The sequence below is a fragment of the Ambystoma mexicanum genome (assembly GCF_040938575.1).
Source record: "Ambystoma mexicanum isolate Mex_15411 chromosome 12 unlocalized genomic scaffold, UKY_AmexF1_1 Mex_chr12_unloc.2, whole genome shotgun sequence".
NCBI lineage: Eukaryota > Metazoa > Chordata > Amphibia > Caudata > Ambystomatidae > Ambystoma > Ambystoma mexicanum.
In genome coordinates, this window is record NW_027182323.1 from 7,754,197 (window position 1) to 7,770,656 (window position 16,460).

General features: G+C 46.4%; 3 non-coding genes across 3 annotated transcripts; all 3 read right to left on the minus strand.

The window, feature by feature from the left end:
- Positions 1 to 846: 846 nt before the first annotated feature.
- Positions 847 to 919, minus strand: TRNAM-CAU (transfer RNA methionine (anticodon CAU)). Its single transcript has one exon. It is a non-coding gene; the product is annotated as a tRNA-Met (tRNA).
- Positions 920 to 8,043: 7,124 nt separating this feature from the next.
- Positions 8,044 to 8,116, minus strand: TRNAM-CAU (transfer RNA methionine (anticodon CAU)). Its single transcript has one exon. It is a non-coding gene; the product is annotated as a tRNA-Met (tRNA).
- A 7,124-nt stretch (positions 8,117 to 15,240) lies between these two features.
- On the minus strand, positions 15,241 to 15,313 carry TRNAM-CAU (transfer RNA methionine (anticodon CAU)). The gene has a single exon. It is a non-coding gene; the product is annotated as a tRNA-Met (tRNA).
- Positions 15,314 to 16,460: the final 1,147 nt, after the last annotated feature.

Here is a 16,460-nt window from a genome sequence, read left to right on the forward strand (position 1 = left end):
GGCACCGTTAACAGCGGTGCCAGTGATTCAGTGGTTCTCAATGGGCACTTACCGTGACTGCGCCAGCTGCAATATCCCGGTAATATCGGGATATCGGGCGGTGGAAGCAGTAAGCTGTGTTTGCTGTTGGCGGCTTACCGGCAAACTCGTAAGGAACACCATAGTCTTTCCGATAAAAGACATGCCGCTACTCTGGGCTGGCAAGTACCCGCCCATTTAAAGCACATTAGTACATAATGCCCCGAGAGTAGATGATGCTAGACTTTGGTTTTTGTGTTGTGTTTCAATGTACAGCTCAGATGAAGCAACTGCAGTTGTCTTGTTCTCGGACCCAAAATGGGATGCTTTCTTGAATCTATAGGTTGCCTTGATAACTAACCGGTAGGCTTTCAAAGGCACTGGACCATTCTTATTGACAGGAGTGGATATCAAGAAAATGGCAGACCTGTGTGATTTTGGGAATTCATTTTTTGAAATCTCCTGTCAACCTTCAACGTAATCCGTGATGAGATTCCCCCGGATCCATATATATTGGTTTGAGTGCGGCACCATACGTTGCCTGGATCACATGCTTTTTTACACACGAGCACAAACTATCTTTCTCCTGCACTTTGAATGACATGAGCTGGTAATCCCGCGTTCCTTTGAGATTAATCGAAAACCAGGCCACTGTTACTGCAATTAATGTGATTTATTAATGGATGACTTGATTTACGAATGGATGAATTGGAGTGAGAATGTGCAGTGATTTCATGGATCTGCACAACAGCCGAAGGAGAATAATATTTAAAAGTAAAGGTTGAAAAGGCCCGAAGCAGTTAATTCTAATGAATAGTCAAAAGTAAATGCCCTCTGTGAGGCTCGAACTCACGACCTTCAGATTATGAGACTGACGCGCTGCCTACTGCGCTAAGAAGGCACTGTCGTTGTGTACCTCAACACGGCTTATACCAGAAACCCAGGCCAATTGCATTTATGTATATTGGCTTCCATGCTGTCACTGCTATCATTACATTCAAACTCTCCTTAAGACTACCAATAATAGTTTTCAGATTCGATTTTGTTCTGCATATGCTAATGATTCTGCATCTAAAACTTGCCACAATACTACAGAATCGGATAAAAAACAACAATGTTGAAAAGTAGAACACCTGCTGAGCTCATTTCACCCATAAACATTTTTACTGAAGGTGATTTCCCTTGCAGAAAAAGTCGTCTACAACCAGAGAGGGTGAGGGGAGTTAGTCATGCTGATCGAATTTCACCGCTAGACGGCGCAGAAAGTTGTCAACAGTGAAGGAAATGTGATGTATACTAGAATGGCCTGCATCCCTTGCGGTATAGATCCAGGGATGGAGCCAGCCTCCATTTTCTGGTGGGATGCTGGAGGGAAGGTTTGCCTGCTGATCAGCTTCCTGCATGACCACGAGAGTGCGTAAAAGCTGTCATATAGCAGTCAGGCTCGGACTGGGACAAGAAAGACGGCCGGGCACCTAAAAGAAAAGTGGCCAGTCCTTCGCCTCAAAAAGAGGGGCCCTCAAACCAGCATCCGTGAATCACGTCAATTCACAACATTGCATGCACCGGTAAGATAACCAAATGGGCGACTACACCTGCTGCAGAAATCTGTGGAGGCATGTTATGGTATCAGGTGTGACCTGCCTTACAGAGGCAGCTCACATCCTGTAAGCTGGTCTTGAGTACCTGGCACACACTGCCAACAACTCCCACACTTTGTTGGGGCCACCTGTTACCGCTGGCGATACCACAACTCTCTGAACTTGCAGGGCATAGCTCCTGCAAGAACACGTTATGCTCGAGGCCACGCACCGGTATGATAATCCAGTGGGTGAACACACCTGCCGCAGGAATCTGTTGAATTAGGTTGTGTGTCGCACAGGCATCACCCGGCATTACAGAAGAATCACAGATACACCCCACGTTGTGAATGCGAGTACCTGGGCTGGCCCACGCTGCCTCAATCTACCACTCTCCATTGGTGCCACCGCGGACCCCAAGCCAATCCGACAACTCACCCCTGCAAGAACAGGCTATGCATGAAAAGGAGTGGATTAATGCATGTGCTGTACAATTCTGGGGACTGTGATGTGTGCAGTGGTGGAAGTGGAAATACGAAACTAGTGGTACTCTGGCTGCATCCAAAAAGGAGGGAGTGGGATGGCCAAACAGCTGTTGGAGGGGGGTGGGTGGAATGGACTAGGAGGATCACAAACTTTGGCTGAACGCTAAGCGCCACTCTTCAAATTTGATCACATACCTTCCAAGCTTGACTGGGTACAAATAGTTTGGATTTCAAGGCCTTCAGTAATAATGTCTTATAGAGTTTACTTACAAAAAACAGAAATGGCATAATCGAGCCACATGACAACATGTAAATCCGTATAGCAACATGTTAAGCCAAAAGAATATTTTGTGGCTTTAATTTTCACATCCTGAATAGTAAGCTATACGTCCCAGAAGGTGAGATAATGGCAACCTGAAAAATCTATATAAACACACTGTACTTTCAGTGATTTAACACATGCAACAAAATAAGTTGTGCAATAAACACTGATATGGAGATTCATTGTCACAAAATTCCAGCTGGCCCAACTTCCTCCTGCCCATCCATCCATCCATGGATCCATTACTATATACACCAACCTATGCCGTCCATCCATCCATTCATCTATCCATTGGTCAAGGCACTCTGTAGCGCATAAAGGAATTCAGGTGGGAATTCATGAACCTTGAAGAGGGTTTTTCTTTTAAACAGGTGCTTTTTGGTTGGTGAAGCTCTGTTGCTGGCACACAGATAGATGCATCATAAGAGCAGCAGAGTAAATATGTAAACTTTGTGTCTCAATGATGCTTATGTGCTTTGCTCTGTTAAGCGAGTCCACTTAAAAAAGGCACATAATTAGGATAATACATTAATGCACTTTCTGGCTCCATATTTACAGTCTCGTTCACAGGACTGAGCAAAATTTGCAGTGAACTGCATGTGCCTGCAGTTTCTGGGGCATTTCCACGTAAAGCGCACTCACATGCTGAGCGGCAATAGACAGGGACTCTATGCCTGCAAAGTTCCCATTGCCATCAACTCTCAGATCCTCCAGCACACGGCTGGCCCTTACAGCAGTAGTGGTGGAAGAAGGGTGCATCAAACTGGCTGTGCTAGGTCAAAACTGTGTGGAGTGTGCTCGGCGTTGAATGAACGAGCCACGTTTCAAGAGACCTAAAACTGAACAGATCTAATCTTTTGCCCTGCATTTCCAAGCACTAATTCAACTTATTTTTTCATCAGAAGCATACACATTGAACCACCATTCTCCAATCTGTCTACCTGCCCCAGGCTAACCACAAGGTACTCTCCCCAGAGAACCGGACCTGATGCATCAGTCGATTAATAATTGCTGGAATGCCTCATCTGCTCGTTGTCCATGAAAGCGATGTTGAAAAAATTTGATTAGTGACATAAAGCAACTACTTTTGGTGCATATTTCAAGATATCAGTCATCAGGTGGAGCGTGCTGTGTTGCTGACCTGCACCAACCATAAAGAAGATCACTGCAGGTAAAAGGGAAGTTTAGAAATAAAAAAAATATTTGTATGCATATGCAGTGTGTATGTGCGTCGCAAATTGATACCAGCACAGGGTGGGTTAGTCTCTCCAAAACATCTCTGCAGTCATGGACCTCGTCTCGGCCGATTTAAATGAACATAAAACACGCAGAATGTGTGGAGGCATGTAGTCCGTTTACACGCACTTGCATGTACTGCACGATCCTACAGAGAGAAGTTACAGAAATGGGCAGGGCCAGCCGCACAATGGAACTTAATTGTTTGAAAAAGAAACTAAACTCGGAGCATGATTTCCTGAACTATACAGAATGGAACAGACAGTTGTGTTAGATCAAACAAATCATTGAACTCTGCCATGCGTACACTTTAGCGTATTCACTGTTAGAAATGTAAAAGATAAGGGAATGGGATCTTAGGGCACATATTTCTTTAAGATATATAGATTGTTACTGGGACATTTCACTCTGTCAAAAAGGATGTTTTCATGATGTCATGTTCCATTGAAGTATGTGTACATTGGGCAGTTTACCCGCTGGGTATGTCATTTCAGTTATACACACTCTGCTATCTGGTGCTGGGAATTATTTTCTTGTTCATTCAGTTAACTTAATAAAGGTTCATTTTTAACAAATACATATATTTTTAGATTTACTGGTAGCACTAGGAATACTAGTAACAAGAGAATAAAAGTACAAAGCAAGCAAAACTGCAAAATAAACGGTGTGCTCTTAGCGGCATGCCTACAGTGACTTCTAAATGAAGCAATGCTTCAACGGGTCTATGGCATGGATGGCTGCTCTGCTTTCTTTCTCCTTTTGACCTTCAGCACATCTATCCTTTTCAAGAAGTAGCCGGGTCCTTTCTATTCATTTTAAAGAGGTTTCAGACGGCAGCAGCTTCAGGGCAATCACTAGTTAATTTAAGTTGCTTAACAGCAGGGGTCTTTGCATGGAGTGGATGGGCCTCGAGTACTGGGCTTGCAGACGGTCTACAAGCCCAGTCCAGTCCTCCAGAGTAAAAAAAGCTATAAAGGGTAGATGACCTGGCCGGGCACTGGCCCCTTTATTTTATGTTTTTATCTTTACTTACTATTTGTGATCACGTCGGCCCACGTGCATGCACAAATAATGTCTTCTGCTGTCCACCTCGGCTGGGTTGCAGAGCTGGGTTGAGCTAGGCGGAGCCTTCTGTTGGCCTGCTGTAGCTCCGGATAGAGGCCTTGTCGCTGTTGTTACACTTGCAAGTTGCATGTGCTTTGCTTTGCAATAGCCAGAGGGCCAGAGGCCTGCAGGCTGCTACTCCATGTCAAAAATTCCTTCCTTGTTTACCAAATGTGCGGGGGGCTGTCGTGGTGAGTGACCGACCGCACCCAGACCCAGCAGCACAATACACCATGCACATGCGGTCCGCTCACGTGATTGACTGCCAAGCCAGCCCAAGCCACATTGCAGCAGCAGGCCCCTGGCAGTTGCCTGGTCGCTGCCCCGACGCTCACAGCGAGGAGGACTATACACTAGGCAGGTCACCCCGCGCACCACCCTAACCCAAAACAAACATGCACACAACACAGGACAGGAACCGCCCATATCAGAAGGCGAGCTCTCAGCTCTCTCCCTCCCAACCCCCAGGACAATTTGTTACAATTTGGTGTTTAACCTGGCACCACACCGGCAGATGGCTGGGGACACACACTGCCCATCACGGCCTCAGCTATTGTGTGCATTCATCAAAGCAAAGTTAACACTTACTAAGTGTTAACCTTCTTTGATGGATGCCTTCTGCATTCCATCAGCTGTGCGGCGGCGAGTAACTCAGAGCAATATGTAACATTACCTTGCCTAAAGTAACTTAAGTTACTCAATCGCAAAAATAATGTTATATTCCAAACTGGCCCCAGGGTGGCTTGTAAAACTGGCCCCAGGCCATCCCGAGTCCGAATTGCATTCTGCCGGTGGCAGAACGTCCGATAGGGCAGTCCGCCCCTGACAGCAGTGAAGGAAATGAGATGCAAACTACAGTGCCCTGAATCCCCTGAGGTATAAATACAGGGTTTGAGCAACTCTCAACTTTTGTTTGGGGGGAGGTTGCATTTTGGTGGCTGATGGACAGTTTTGAAAAGTGTGTTACAAGTGGAGCCATGCATGGTCACCCAACGCCTAGTGCCCCTCCAAGTGCCTGCAAGCCCACTATCAATTGTGCCTATGTTTTGTGCACTCTTACCTCGGTAACCCACAGCATACAAACGTGTCTCTCTGCACCCGACTGACATGAGGAAAATATGTGAAGCTTAATGTCAGTGCTGATAAGTTTTCTGTGCTGCGAATCAAACAGGGCAACTTCTCGAGACCAGGCGAGATGACTAAAGTTCCCAGCCTATCAAGCAAACATGCATCGGAGTCTCACCAGAACTGGATGTGTGGCCTGCAGGTTATACAGAGAGGTCTGAAGTCAGTCCATTAACCCATTGGGCACTCTTATCTGGTTTCAAACTGGGGACTTGCACATTTCAAATTCAGAGGAGCGCTTCTGGAAAATTAGGTGTTCTGGAATGCAGGTCGGAATCTGTCAGTGACTGGCCATGCAAATAACTTTCAGGTGTGTCATTTATTCTTTGGAGATGACCCCCACACACCGCTCCCTGCCACTCCTGACCCCAGGGGAGTATACAGCATTGCAAGAGTGGGGGAGCGAGCCACAAAAAAGTCCTGCAACATGTCCCCCAAACACAGCTTGGAAAATCCAGACTAAACTGACATGCAATCGTTTCCGCCGCGCCATTTGATAAACAACGGCGTGTGCGCTGCAGCTAGAACTTTACTTTCTTAAGTCCCTGAGCGCATTCACTAGTCCGATTTCAGAAATTAGTCAAATCATTTCTTTCTGGAGTCGTACACTCTGACCCCGGAAAGAAATGACCTGACTTCTTTCAGAAGTTCAGACTAGTAAATGCGCGCAGGACTGGAGCTGAAGTCAGAGCATGCAACACTGTCTGGTGTCCATGTCCCTCACCGCTCCAGGCTGCATCTGATGCAGCAGCCCAAAACGAGGTGGGACATGGGCACCTATTTGCCGTGTGCTGTTGGTCGAATGGCAAAACCCTCGTTGTTAGGGTGGACAACTTCACAAAATGGTTTCACAGGACACTGTCCTTGCCCTTCCGAACTCCCAAGCATCCACAATCCCATTTGGCGTGTTATGTGCCCCACCGAGACCTATCAAACCTTGGGGATTGTCCCAGGGTCTCTGGGTTTTCATGCTCTTCTCCGAGTACCTGGGGAAGAGCAAGAAATCTCTGGGTTTGTATGGGCCGGCAATAAAATGCAGTGCCTCTCTTCTCTCATATCTCGTCGGTGATCTGAGGATGGCTGTGTGACAAGCAAGGTAAACAACCCCGCTCAGGCAGAAAAGAGCGACCACCGTGGTATTTGAACACTTAACATCTCTTTGTAATCGTCAGTGAATAGTAATGAGGGGACATTAGTTATTTTGTAGCTCAAAGCCCAAAATTAAGTTGCAGAGAGTTATCCAAGTCTTTGCCTGTTTTCAAGGCAAAAACATTTGAACTGTTTCTCATTTTCAGGCCCCTGCCGGCAGTGAATTCACTGTATCACTGGCACCGTTAACAGCGGTGCCAGTGATTCAGTGGTTCTCAATGGGCACTTACCGTGACTGCGCCAGCTGCAATATCCCGGTAATATCGGGATATCGGGCGGTGGAAGCAGTAAGCTGTGTTTGCTGTTGGCGGCTTACCGGCAAACTCGTAAGGAACACCATAGTCTTTCCGATAAAAGACATGCCGCTACTCTGGGCTGGCCAGTACCCGCCCATTTAAAGCACATTAGTACATAATGCCCCGAGAGTAGATGATGCTAGACTTTGGTTTTTGTGTTGTGTTTCAATGTACAGCTCAGATGAAGCAACTGCAGTTGTCTTGTTCTCGGACCCAAAATGGGATGCTTTCTTGAATCTATAGGTTGCCTTGATAACTAACCGGTAGGCTTTCAAAGGCACTGGACCATTCTTATTGACAGGAGTGGATATCAAGAAAATGGCAGACCTGTGTGATTTTGGGAATTCATTTTTTGAAATCTCCTGTCAACCTTCAACGTAATCCGTGATGAGATTCCCCCGGATCCATATATATTGGTTTGAGTGCGGCACCATACGTTGCCTGGATCACATGCTTTTTTACACACGAGCACAAACTATCTTTCTCCTGCACTTTGAATGACATGAGCTGGTAATCCCGCGTTCCTTTGAGATTAATCGAAAACCAGGCCACTGTTACTGCAATTAATGTGATTTATTAATGGATGACTTGATTTACGAATGGATGAATTGGAGTGAGAATGTGCAGTGATTTCATGGATCTGCACAACAGCCGAAGGAGAATAATATTTAAAAGTAAAGGTTGAAAAGGCCCGAAGCAGTTAATTCTAATGAATAGTCAAAAGTAAATGCCCTCTGTGAGGCTCGAACTCACGACCTTCAGATTATGAGACTGACGCGCTGCCTACTGCGCTAAGAAGGCACTGTCGTTGTGTACCTCAACACAGCTTATACCAGAAACCCAGGCCAATTGCATTTATGTATATTGGCTTCCATGCTGTCACTGCTATCATTACATTCAAACTCTCCTTAAGACTACCAATAATAGTTTTCAGATTCGATTTTGTTCTGCATATGCTAATGATTCTGCATCTAAAACTTGCCACAATACTACAGAATCGGATAAAAAACAACAATGTTGAAAAGTAGAACACCTGCTGAGCTCATTTCACCCATAAACATTTTTACTGAAGGTGATTTCCCTTGCAGAAAAAGTCGTCTACAACCAGAGAGGGTGAGGGGAGTTAGTCATGCTGATCGAATTTCACCGCTAGACGGCGCAGAAAGTTGTCAACAGTGAAGGAAATGTGATGTATACTAGAATGGCCTGCATCCCTTGCGGTATAGATCCAGGGATGGAGCCAGCCTCCATTTTCTGGTGGGATGCTGGAGGGAAGGTTTGCCTGCTGATCAGCTTCCTGCATGACCACGAGAGTGCGTAAAAGCTGTCATATAGCAGTCAGGCTCGGACTGGGACAAGAAAGACGGCCGGGCACCTAAAAGAAAAGTGGCCAGTCCTTCGCCTCAAAAAGAGGGGCCCTCAAACCAGCATCCGTGAATCACGTCAATTCACAACATTGCATGCACCGGTAAGATAACCAAATGGGCGACTACACCTGCTGCAGAAATCTGTGGAGGCATGTTATGGTATCAGGTGTGACCTGCCTTACAGAGGCAGCTCACATCCTGTAAGCTGGTCTTGAGTACCTGGCACACACTGCCAACAACTCCCACACTTTGTTGGGGCCACCTGTTACCGCTGGCGATACCACAACTCTCTGAACTTGCAGGGCATAGCTCCTGCAAGAACACGTTATGCTCGAGGCCACGCACCGGTATGATAATCCAGTGGGTGAACACACCTGCCGCAGGAATCTGTTGAATTAGGTTGTGTGTCGCACAGGCATCACCCGGCATTACAGAAGAATCACAGATACACCCCACGTTGTGAATGCGAGTACCTGGGCTGGCCCACGCTGCCTCAATCTACCACTCTCCATTGGTGCCACCGCGGACCCCAAGCCAATCCGACAACTCACCCCTGCAAGAACAGGCTATGCATGAAAAGGAGTGGATTAATGCATGTGCTGTACAATTCTGGGGACTGTGATGTGTGCAGTGGTGGAAGTGGAAATACGAAACTAGTGGTACTCTGGCTGCATCCAAAAAGGAGGGAGTGGGATGGCCAAACAGCTGTTGGAGGGGGGTGGGTGGAATGGACTAGGAGGATCACAAACTTTGGCTGAACGCTAAGCGCCACTCTTCAAATTTGATCACATACCTTCCAAGCTTGACTGGGTACAAATAGTTTGGATTTCAAGGCCTTCAGTAATAATGTCTTATAGAGTTTACTTACAAAAAACAGAAATGGCATAATCGAGCCACATGACAACATGTAAATCCGTATAGCAACATGTTAAGCCAAAAGAATATTTTGTGGCTTTAATTTTCACATCCTGAATAGTAAGCTATACGTCCCAGAAGGTGAGATAATGGCAACCTGAAAAATCTATATAAACACACTGTACTTTCAGTGATTTAACACATGCAACAAAATAAGTTGTGCAATAAACACTGATATGGAGATTCATTGTCACAAAATTCCAGCTGGCCCAACTTCCTCCTGCCCATCCATCCATCCATGGATCCATTACTATATACACCAACCTATGCCGTCCATCCATCCATTCATCTATCCATTGGTCAAGGCACTCTGTAGCGCATAAAGGAATTCAGGTGGGAATTCATGAACCTTGAAGAGGGTTTTTCTTTTAAACAGGTGCTTTTTGGTTGGTGAAGCTCTGTTGCTGGCACACAGATAGATGCATCATAAGAGCAGCAGAGTAAATATGTAAACTTTGTGTCTCAATGATGCTTCTGTGCTTTGCTCTGTTAAGCGAGTCCACTTAAAAAAGGCACATAATTAGGATAATACATTAATGCACTTTCTGGCTCCATATTTACAGTCTCGTTCACAGGACTGAGCAAAATTTGCAGTGAACTGCATGTGCCTGCAGTTTCTGGGGCATTTCCACGTAAAGCGCACTCACATGCTGAGCGGCAATAGACAGGGACTCTATGCCTGCAAAGTTCCCATTGCCATCAACTCTCAGATCCTCCAGCACACGGCTGGCCCTTACAGCAGTAGTGGTGGAAGAAGGGTGCATCAAACTGGCTGTGCTAGGTCAAAACTGTGTGGAGTGTGCTCGGCGTTGAATGAACGAGCCACGTTTCAAGAGACCTAAAACTGAACAGATCTAATCTTTTGCCCTGCATTTCCAAGCACTAATTCAACTTATTTTTTCATCAGAAGCATACACATTGAACCACCATTCTCCAATCTGTCTACCTGCCCCAGGCTAACCACAAGGTACTCTCCCCAGAGAACCGGACCTGATGCATCAGTCGATTAATAATTGCTGGAATGCCTCATCTGCTCGTTGTCCATGAAAGCGATGTTGAAAAAATTTGATTAGTGACATAAAGCAACTACTTTTGGTGCATATTTCAAGATATCAGTCATCAGGTGGAGCGTGCTGTGTTGCTGACCTGCACCAACCATAAAGAAGATCACTGCAGGTAAAAGGGAAGTTTAGAAATAAAAAAAATATTTGTATGCATATGCAGTGTGTATGTGCGTCGCAAATTGATACCAGCACAGGGTGGGTTAGTCTCTCCAAAACATCTCTGCAGTCATGGACCTCGTCTCGGCCGATTTAAATGAACATAAAACACGCAGAATGTGTGGAGGCATGTAGTCCGTTTACACGCACTTGCATGTACTGCACGATCCTACAGAGAGAAGTTACAGAAATGGGCAGGGCCAGCCGCACAATGGAACTTAATTGTTTGAAAAAGAAACTAAACTCGGAGCATGATTTCCTGAACTATACAGAATGGAACAGACAGTTGTGTTAGATCAAACAAATCATTGAACTCTGCCATGCGTACACTTTAGCGTATTCACTGTTAGAAATGTAAAAGATAAGGGAATGGGATCTTAGGGCACATATTTCTTTAAGATATATAGATTGTTACTGGGACATTTCACTCTGTCAAAAAGGATGTTTTCATGATGTCATGTTCCATTGAAGTATGTGTACATTGGGCAGTTTACCCGCTGGGTATGTCATTTCAGTTATACACACTCTGCTATCTGGTGCTGGGAATTATTTTCTTGTTCATTCAGTTAACTTAATAAAGGTTCATTTTTAACAAATACATATATTTTTAGATTTACTGGTAGCACTAGGAATACTAGTAACAAGAGAATAAAAGTACAAAGCAAGCAAAACTGCAAAATAAACGGTGTGCTCTTAGCGGCATGCCTACAGTGACTTCTAAATGAAGCAATGCTTCAACGGGTCTATGGCATGGATGGCTGCTCTGCTTTCTTTCTCCTTTTGACCTTCAGCACATCTATCCTTTTCAAGAAGTAGCCGGGTCCTTTCTATTCATTTTAAAGAGGTTTCAGACGGCAGCAGCTTCAGGGCAATCACTAGTTAATTTAAGTTGCTTAACAGCAGGGGTCTTTGCATGGAGTGGATGGGCCTCGAGTACTGGGCTTGCAGACGGTCTACAAGCCCAGTCCAGTCCTCCAGAGTAAAAAAAGCTATAAAGGGTAGATGACCTGGCCGGGCACTGGCCCCTTTATTTTATGTTTTTATCTTTACTTACTATTTGTGATCACGTCGGCCCACGTGCATGCACAAATAATGTCTTCTGCTGTCCACCTCGGCTGGGTTGCAGAGCTGGGTTGAGCTAGGCGGAGCCTTCTGTTGGCCTGCTGTAGCTCCGGATAGAGGCCTTGTCGCTGTTGTTACACTTGCAAGTTGCATGTGCTTTGCTTTGCAATAGCCAGAGGGCCAGAGGCCTGCAGGCTGCTACTCCATGTCAAAAATTCCTTCCTTGTTTACCAAATGTGCGGGGGGCTGTCGTGGTGAGTGACCGACCGCACCCAGACCCAGCAGCACAATACACCATGCACATGCGGTCCGCTCACGTGATTGACTGCCAAGCCAGCCCAAGCCACATTGCAGCAGCAGGCCCCTGGCAGTTGCCTGGTCGCTGCCCCGACGCTCACAGCGAGGAGGACTATACACTAGGCAGGTCACCCCGCGCACCACCCTAACCCAAAACAAACATGCACACAACACAGGACAGGAACCGCCCATATCAGAAGGCGAGCTCTCAGCTCTCTCCCTCCCAACCCCCAGGACAATTTGTTACAATTTGGTGTTTAACCTGGCACCACACCGGCAGATGGCTGGGGACACACACTGCCCATCACGGCCTCAGCTATTGTGTGCATTCATCAAAGCAAAGTTAACACTTACTAAGTGTTAACCTTCTTTGATGGATGCCTTCTGCATTCCATCAGCTGTGCGGCGGCGAGTAACTCAGAGCAATATGTAACATTACCTTGCCTAAAGTAACTTAAGTTACTCAATCGCAAAAATAATGTTATATTCCAAACTGGCCCCAGGGTGGCTTGTAAAACTGGCCCCAGGCCATCCCGAGTCCGAATTGCATTCTGCCGGTGGCAGAACGTCCGATAGGGCAGTCCGCCCCTGACAGCAGTGAAGGAAATGAGATGCAAACTACAGTGCCCTGAATCCCCTGAGGTATAAATACAGGGTTTGAGCAACTCTCAACTTTTGTTTGGGGGGAGGTTGCATTTTGGTGGCTGATGGACAGTTTTGAAAAGTGTGTTACAAGTGGAGCCATGCATGGTCACCCAACGCCTAGTGCCCCTCCAAGTGCCTGCAAGCCCACTATCAATTGTGCCTATGTTTTGTGCACTCTTACCTCGGTAACCCACAGCATACAAACGTGTCTCTCTGCACCCGACTGACATGAGGAAAATATGTGAAGCTTAATGTCAGTGCTGATAAGTTTTCTGTGCTGCGAATCAAACAGGGCAACTTCTCGAGACCAGGCGAGATGACTAAAGTTCCCAGCCTATCAAGCAAACATGCATCGGAGTCTCACCAGAACTGGATGTGTGGCCTGCAGGTTATACAGAGAGGTCTGAAGTCAGTCCATTAACCCATTGGGCACTCTTATCTGGTTTCAAACTGGGGACTTGCACATTTCAAATTCAGAGGAGCGCTTCTGGAAAATTAGGTGTTCTGGAATGCAGGTCGGAATCTGTCAGTGACTGGCCATGCAAATAACTTTCAGGTGTGTCATTTATTCTTTGGAGATGACCCCCACACACCGCTCCCTGCCACTCCTGACCCCAGGGGAGTATACAGCATTGCAAGAGTGGGGGAGCGAGCCACAAAAAAGTCCTGCAACATGTCCCCCAAACACAGCTTGGAAAATCCAGACTAAACTGACATGCAATCGTTTCCGCCGCGCCATTTGATAAACAACGGCGTGTGCGCTGCAGCTAGAACTTTACTTTCTTAAGTCCCTGAGCGCATTCACTAGTCCGATTTCAGAAATTAGTCAAATCATTTCTTTCTGGAGTCGTACACTCTGACCCCGGAAAGAAATGACCTGACTTCTTTCAGAAGTTCAGACTAGTAAATGCGCGCAGGACTGGAGCTGAAGTCAGAGCATGCAACACTGTCTGGTGTCCATGTCCCTCACCGCTCCAGGCTGCATCTGATGCAGCAGCCCAAAACGAGGTGGGACATGGGCACCTATTTGCCGTGTGCTGTTGGTCGAATGGCAAAACCCTCGTTGTTAGGGTGGACAACTTCACAAAATGGTTTCACAGGACACTGTCCTTGCCCTTCCGAACTCCCAAGCATCCACAATCCCATTTGGCGTGTTATGTGCCCCACCGAGACCTATCAAACCTTGGGGATTGTCCCAGGGTCTCTGGGTTTTCATGCTCTTCTCCGAGTACCTGGGGAAGAGCAAGAAATCTCTGGGTTTGTATGGGCCGGCAATAAAATGCAGTGCCTCTCTTCTCTCATATCTCGTCGGTGATCTCAGGATGGCTGTGTGACAAGCAAGGTAAACAACCCCGCTCAGGCAGAAAAGAGCGACCACCGTGGTATTTGAACACTTAACATCTCTTTGTAATCGTCAGTGAATAGTAATGAGGGGACATTAGTTATTTTGTAGCTCAAAGCCCAAAATTAAGTTGCAGAGAGTTATCCAAGTCTTTGCCTGTTTTCAAGGCAAAAACATTTGAACTGTTTCTCATTTTCAGGCCCCTGCCGGCAGTGAATTCACTGTATCACTGGCACCGTTAACAGCGGTGCCAGTGATTCAGTGGTTCTCAATGGGCACTTACCGTGACTGCGCCAGCTGCAATATCCCGGTAATATCGGGATATCGGGCGGTGGAAGCAGTAAGCTGTGTTTGCTGTTGGCGGCTTACCGGCAAACTCGTAAGGAACACCATAGTCTTTCCGATAAAAGACATGCCGCTACTCTGGGCTGGCCAGTACCCGCCCATTTAAAGCACATTAGTACATAATGCCCCGAGAGTAGATGATGCTAGACTTTGGTTTTTGTGTTGTGTTTCAATGTACAGCTCAGATGAAGCAACTGCAGTTGTCTTGTTCTCGGACCCAAAATGGGATGCTTTCTTGAATCTATAGGTTGCCTTGATAACTAACCGGTAGGCTTTCAAAGGCACTGGACCATTCTTATTGACAGGAGTGGATATCAAGAAAATGGCAGACCTGTGTGATTTTGGGAATTCATTTTTTGAAATCTCCTGTCAACCTTCAACGTAATCCGTGATGAGATTCCCCCGGATCCATATATATTGGTTTGAGTGCGGCACCATACGTTGCCTGGATCACATGCTTTTTTACACACGAGCACAAACTATCTTTCTCCTGCACTTTGAATGACATGAGCTGGTAATCCCGCGTTCCTTTGAGATTAATCGAAAACCAGGCCACTGTTACTGCAATTAATGTGATTTATTAATGGATGACTTGATTTACGAATGGATGAATTGGAGTGAGAATGTGCAGTGATTTCATGGATCTGCACAACAGCCGAAGGAGAATAATATTTAAAAGTAAAGGTTGAAAAGGCCCGAAGCAGTTAATTCTAATGAATAGTCAAAAGTAAATGCCCTCTGTGAGGCTCGAACTCACGACCTTCAGATTATGAGACTGACGCGCTGCCTACTGCGCTAAGAAGGCACTGTCGTTGTGTACCTCAACACGGCTTATACCAGAAACCCAGGCCAATTGCATTTATGTATATTGGCTTCCATGCTGTCACTGCTATCATTACATTCAAACTCTCCTTAAGACTACCAATAATAGTTTTCAGATTCGATTTTGTTCTGCATATGCTAATGATTCTGCATCTAAAACTTGCCACAATACTACAGAATCGGATAAAAAACAACAATGTTGAAAAGTAGAACACCTGCTGAGCTCATTTCACCCATAAACATTTTTACTGAAGGTGATTTCCCTTGCAGAAAAAGTCGTCTACAACCAGAGAGGGTGAGGGGAGTTAGTCATGCTGATCGAATTTCACCGCTAGACGGCGCAGAAAGTTGTCAACAGTGAAGGAAATGTGATGTATACTAGAATGGCCTGCATCCCTTGCGGTATAGATCCAGGGATGGAGCCAGCCTCCATTTTCTGGTGGGATGCTGGAGGGAAGGTTTGCCTGCTGATCAGCTTCCTGCATGACCACGAGAGTGCGTAAAAGCTGTCATATAGCAGTCAGGCTCGGACTGGGACAAGAAAGACGGCCGGGCACCTAAAAGAAAAGTGGCCAGTCCTTCGCCTCAAAAAGAGGGGCCCTCAAACCAGCATCCGTGAATCACGTCAATTCACAACATTGCATGCACCGGTAAGATAACCAAATGGGCGACTACACCTGCTGCAGAAATCTGTGGAGGCATGTTATGGTATCAGGTGTGACCTGCCTTACAGAGGCAGCTCACATCCTGTAAGCTGGTCTTGAGTACCTGGCACACACTGCCAACAACTCCCACACTTTGTTGGGGCCACCTGTTACCGCTGGCGATACCACAACTCTCTGAACTTGCAGGGCATAGCTCCTGCAAGAACACGTTATGCTCGAGGCCACGCACCGGTATGATAATCCAGTGGGTGAACACACCTGCCGCAGGAATCTGTTGAATTAGGTTGTGTGTCGCACAGGCATCACCCGGCATTACAGAAGAATCACAGATACACCCCACGTTGTGAATGCGAGTACCTGGGCTGGCCCACTCTGCCTCAATCTACCACTCTCCATTGGTGCCACCGCGGACCCCAAGCCAATCCGACAACTCACCCCTGCAAGAACAGGCTATGCATGAAAAGG